This window comes from Zingiber officinale, chromosome 3A (assembly GCF_018446385.1).
Source record: "Zingiber officinale cultivar Zhangliang chromosome 3A, Zo_v1.1, whole genome shotgun sequence".
In the NCBI taxonomy this organism is placed as follows: Eukaryota; Viridiplantae; Streptophyta; class Magnoliopsida; order Zingiberales; family Zingiberaceae; genus Zingiber; species Zingiber officinale.
The window spans coordinates 128,582,607-128,589,162 of record NC_055990.1 but is presented as its reverse complement, the minus strand read 5'-3'; positions in this window follow the sequence as shown (position 1 = coordinate 128,589,162).

Below are 6,556 nucleotides of genomic sequence, written 5' to 3'. Positions count from 1 at the left end.
TACTTTATAAGATGTTAATAGATCTTATGCATCAGTTTGATGATATAATAGATCTTGAGATTCCAAGAGGAAGAAATAGACTTGTTTTTTTAAATGGTGAAACTTAAATTAAAGATTAGAAAGTCAACTGATGTAACATGCCACTCCACTTCTTTTTTTATGATTTAGCTCATGATCAATGTAAACTTAAAGTATTAATCCAAAGCCTATCATAACTTTCTGGATTCATTTTTATTTAAGGCATTCTTTCCTTTAATGGTCCTCTTTAGAATTTAATGTATGACTTACTCCTTAACATCATATGGAATGTGTGGGAACATTTGCATTAGATTGTACCTTTTAGAATTAATGCTGCTTGATCACTGGGAAAAATAATGTTTGCATGGTTTATAATAGAAGTTTTGTATGCAGTGACATAGAATGAAAATTCTGCTTAATAAGAAATTTAACAGCCACCATATTGTTTCAAGAGGTTACCATTTATGTTACATAGATAACGCTTTTTGCACTTCTGTTAGATGACTATATAAAATGGTTTTTATGGTTATGTAACATTTATGCAGTGCAATTAGAATCACGCATATAGTTTAGTTTCTAATTTGTAATATATATCTTTATTTGAATAGGTGTCCTCAAGAGTATTGGGAAGAATGCCGACAAGCTAAAACAATGGAGAGACTTTAACAAATTAAGGAGCACTAGGAGCTGCAATCCCTCCTCTTCACCGACATCTAAGTAGAAAATCTCGTGTTATATTGTTCTACCTTTGTTTTAATAGTGTTATCATTTTGTTGGTTGCTTATGAAATTTTGTTGGTTGCTTATGAAATTTCTTCAGAATGTTATAGATATTATTTTTAAATGTTAGAAAATTATATATTAAATTTTATTTTGAAATTTAGTATTTTGAATGATTTATAATATTGGAAAATTGTGTATTAATTTTTTTTTATTTAAAAAAGACAACGGTTTTTCACCGTTGTCGTAGATAGTTTAAAACTGTTGTTGAAGACCCTGTTATTAAAGGTAGACGCTCAAAGACAACGGTGAAAAACTGTTATCTTTGAAGGAAAAGACAACAGTTTTTCACCGTTGTAAAAATGTTGTCTTTGCCTTCAAAGACAACGGTTAAAAACTGTTGTCTTTGGGCACCCCTTTTAACAACACGGCATTTAACAACAGTTCTAAAGAGGCTACGACAACAGTGAAAAACCGTTGTTGTTAGGATTTTTTCTTGTAGTGGATGCTAGGGTCATGTCTACATGCCACGGCCGTGTAAGGAATTCTGAGGAGAAGAGGAGTCAGGCCATGTCTCAGACACGACCGTGTGACAACTCCAGAGGAGGAAAGAGTTTCGGCCGTGTTCCACGCACAGCCATGTAAGATCCAGAAGAAAAATCTGCACAGCTCGTGCCATTTGGCGTGGTCGTGCAAGGCTTCCCGAGGAGAAGAAGGTTGTGGTCGTGCCAATTGACATGGCCATGTGAGCTAAACCGACAAGGAAAAGGATTCGGCTGTGTATCAGACACGGCCGTGCAATTTCATCCGCAGAGGAGATAGCTATGGCCGTGCCATTTGGCATGGCCGTGCGAGGCTTCCCAAAGAGAGGAAGATGAGGGTCGTGCAGATCCACACAGCCCGTGTGGAGTAAATACCTATGTCGTGTCTGCTATACACGGCCATGCCTAGGCCGTGTCGGCCACACACCCCCACCTTCTCAAAGCACCCTTTTCTCCCAAACTCCCTTCTTCTTCAACCTTTCTCCTAAACCTTCTCAGATCTAGATCTCAAACTCTTCTCTCTCCTCAAGCTTCATCAAGATCTAGACTTTTCTTTTCTCCTATATCTGAGGTCTACAAAGATCTTGTTCTTCAAGATCTAATCCTTCAAGATCTAACTTCTCCAACCAAGAACAGTACCTCCCTCACTTAATCTTGACAATATGTCCAATATTTTGAAGAGACTTCACAAGGGGAGTGGAGGATCAAGCGGAGGAAAGGAACTAACAAAGGAAAAAGGAAAAGAACCAACAAAAGGCAAGGGGAAAAGGACCGCACGTGACAAAGGTAACGACAATGAATTCAATATCGTTTTTAGAAATGAAGAGCATAAATCTAGATATGAAATTCTTGTCAATAGAAAGATTGTGTGTACAAGATATATAGACCCTACTGTTTTAGACATGCTAGGGATTAGAGAAGATGTAGATTGGATGATTGGGTTTTTAGATTGGAGTGACATTATGTACACACATCTACCTACGTATCCTCGTATTATTCTGGAGTTTTTGAGTTCATTAGACGTCCACTTTGCCAATGAAGATGATTATGTTGGCAAAATTACTTTTAGACTTATGAATAAAGAATTTTAATGGGTGTTTAGTGATTTCAATAATTGTTATGGATTGTCTAGCGGTAACTCTCGCAGGTTTGATTCTAGGTTTAATTGGAATCAATTTTGGAGTTCGATCACTGGACAAGAACAACCTTATGAGCCCTCTAGAGCTAAGGCTTCTCACATGTAAAACCCCGTTTTTAGATGCCTACATCGAGTTATGAGTAAAACTATTTTTAGTAGAGGGGAATGTGATGGAGTCATCAAGAAAGTAAAGCTTTACGCTTTATGGGCTATGTTACATAAAGTTGATTTCGATTCCGATTTTCATTTTTTGCAAACCTTGGTGAGAGCTGGGAGGGCATCCTCGGGGTTAATTGTTTTTGGTGGTTTGATTACTCAAATAGCTATTAATTTGGAACTTGATTTAGATGGGTTGGAAGTTATTCATGGCAATGACATAATAGACATTGATGCATGTCTTGCTATGAAAATAATTTGTCGGGATGAGAATGGTTTTACATTTCTGAGGACGAATGATTTTCCTTTACCTCTTCCTTGTCTTGAACGAACTTCTATTCGCAACCCTGCTAATTGGGTAATTACTGATCTAGACCCCGAGAATATCCCTTCTATATCCGGAGATACAGAGCAACACCTTGAGCCCTCATCATCTGGACACCCGCAGCCCTCCGGACATCCGGAGCCTGCTAGGCATTCTTTTGCCTATGGTACGGGTTCCTATATATTCATTTTTTCATATTTCCGTGCATCTCTGGACTCATTTCACGAGAAGCAAAATGCCCAACGAAGAATGTTGGAAAGTCGCTTTTCTTTATCTGATGACCAGTGTAGAGAAGTACAAAATCACTTTTAGTTTACGAGGAACATTCAAGGTCAAATGGATGAATTTGTTTAGGACTATGATATTGATCAAGCTAGAATGAGGGATTTTATGTAGGGCATGAGTATTACTAGCCAACAAATAGATGCTATTTAAGAATATCATAGATTCCTAGGTGAAATCCCTGGTTTTCCTAGTTTTCCTATTGGAGAACGACGTAAACCTCCTTTTCCTCGTCCATCTCCTCCACCATATTGATTTCATCAGGACGATGAAGAATTTAAGTTCGGGGGGGGGGGGGGGGGTTGGGTTTTTCGGGCCGCAAAAATCATTTTTTTTGTTGCGGAAACCCCGAAACCCCGCCACCGGATCCGTGCGAAGAAATAAAATTTCATAAAAACTTTCACGTACAAGTTTACTAAGCCTAGATCTACTTTAGATCTACAAGATAAGAATTTACCCTTGATTCGAAGCCCTTCGCTTAATCCCGCTCGTCCAAGGTTCGCCGGATCTCGAGAGTATCAAAGTAGATACTCCTCTATGTGTATCCACACAAGCAAGAGATGGAGAAACCAAACAAAAAGTGTGCTAGCACCTTTGAATGGTTCAGCCAAGGTGGAGGAGAGGGAGAGAAGAGAGAGCTTGAGGAAGAAGATGAGAGTTACAATAAGCACACAAACACATTCAACTCCCTTGGTTGATCTAATCTAACCATTGGTTCAAGTCAATTTTAATTTAATGAATCTCTATTCATTGAATTAAATTGATTCAATGAGTCTAAGTCCAAATTAGACTCATCTAACACATGAACCAAATTGAGACCAACTCAATTAGTCTAATTTGGATTACTCTTAATCCAATTTGGTTCATCACATGAACCTAATCCTTTAGGTTCATCAAATGAACCTAATCTCCATCTAATTGCCCTTTGTGTGTGACCCTATAGGTTCTTATAACGTTGGCAATGCTCCTAAACTCATTTAGAAGCATAAGTAATGAGCGGTATCTAGCAACACATCATTACTACCCAAGTTATAAGAATGTTGAGATCCAACATCACCTTTTAACTACTAATTGTGACTCTTCACAATATATGACAAGTGTCCTTCTATCCTAGACATCTAGATTGATCAGTGTGAGGCATAGACCGTGTCATCCTCTAATCAATCTAAATCTTGAATCCCAAGTAGAATCACTCAATTAAATGAGCTCAACATCTCATATTGACTCATTTGAGCATGGTCATGCACTTAGTGGTCTCACTCTATCAAGAATAATGATGTCACTCCCGTCATATGGGAGGAATAGATGTCATCTACATCACTCACATCCCTCTGCATAATTTGTTATATACCCAGTAATCGCTTTTATAGTCCACCCAGTTATGGGTGACGTTTGATAAAGCCAAAGTATGTAACTCCTTATGTAGGGAACCATGGTGACTTCAGGTCCAAGGACTAATAGTCATACTAATAGCCACATGAGAAAGTATATGACACTCATATAACGATCCATGATACTTTCTCATGGCGGGTCATTCAGTATACATTCTCCAATGTATACCCATGTGTCAACTTGATATCTCTATATCCATGACTTGTGAGATCAAGTCATCGAGTTGACCTACATGCTAGTCTCATCGCATTAACATTGTCCCTGAATGTTAATACTTGACTAGGAAAGATTAAGAGTAGTGTTCCCTATATCATCTCACTATCGATTCAACCAATCGATTGATATAGGTAAGAACCTTCTACTCAAGGACGCTATTATACTTAGTTATTTGGTACCAATACAAGTAAGTATAATAACCAAAAACAAATGCCTTTATTTATATATACAAGAATATGATACAACGAGTCCATACAACAATCATCAAATGATTGGCTCTAGGGCTCTAACTAACTATCTCCCACTAGCACTAGTGCCAATTAGTGTAGACTCTAAGGCCTAATGACCTAGTGTGACCATCATGGTTTCTCTGTGCCAAAGCCTTGGTCAAGGGATCTGCGATGTTAGCCTCTGTGGGTACTCTGCAAATCTTCACATCTCCTCTCTCGATAATCTCTCGAATGAGATGGAAGCGTCGTAGTATGTGTCTGGTCCGCTGGTGTGAGCGAGATTCCTTAGCCTGTGCTATTGCTCCATTGTTGTCACAATAAAGCTCTATGGGATCAGCTATGCTAGGAACCACCCCAAGCTCAGTAATAAATTTGCCAATCCAAACTGCCTCCTTTGCTGCTTCTGATGCAGCAATATACTCGACCTCTGTTGTAGAATCAGCAACTGTGTCCTGCTTCGAACTCTTCCAGCTCACAGCACCACCATTTATGCAAAACACGAACCCTGACTGTGATCGATAATCATCCTGGTCGGTCTGGAAGCTAGCATCACTGTAACCCTTTACAGCTAGCTCATCATCACCTCCATATATCAAGAAATATTCTTTAGTCCTTCTCAAGTACTTAAGAATATTCTTGACCGCTATCCAGTGACTTTCACCTGGATCTGATTGGTATCTGCTTGTCATGCTCAAAGCATACGAGACATCAGGTCGAGTGCATAGCATGGCGTACATGATAGATCCTATGGCTGAAGCATAAGGGATCTGATCCATGCGGTCTCTCTCCTCTCTAGAAGAGGGTCCTTGAGTCTTCGAAAGACTCACGCCATGTGACATCGGAAAAAATCCCTTCTCGGAGTTCTGCATGGTAAACCGAAGGAGTACCTTGTCAATGTATGTACTCTGACTTAGGCCAAGAAATCTCTTAGATCTATCTCTATAGATCTGTATCCCTAGAATGCGGGATGCCTCACCTAAGTCCTTCATTGAGAAACATGTCCCTAGCCAAGTCTTGACAGATAGTAGCAAAGGGATGTCTTTCCCAATGAGCAGTATGTCATCCACATACAATATAAGGAAGACAACTGTGTTTCCTACAACCTTCTTGTAGACACAAGGCTCATCTTCATTCTTGATGAAACCAAATTGTTTGATTGCATCATCGAATCGAAGATTCCAGCTCCGAGAAGCTTGCTTTAGTCCATAAATGGACCTATGCAGCTTGCATACTCTGCCAGTATGTTGTAGATCTTCAAAACCCTCAGGTTGTGTCATGTACACATCCTCGAGCAGGTTTCCATTCAGAAACGCGGTTTTGACATCCATCTGTCATATCTCATAGTCATGGTATGCTGCAATAGCAAGCATGATCTGAATGGACTTAAACATCGCTATTGGAGAAAAGGTTTCATCATAGTCAATACCATGAATCTGCTTGAAACCTTTAGCTACCAAGCAACCCTTATAGATAAGTCCATCCATGTCAGTCTTTCTCTTAAAGACCCATTTACACCCTATGGGTTTTACACCCTCAGG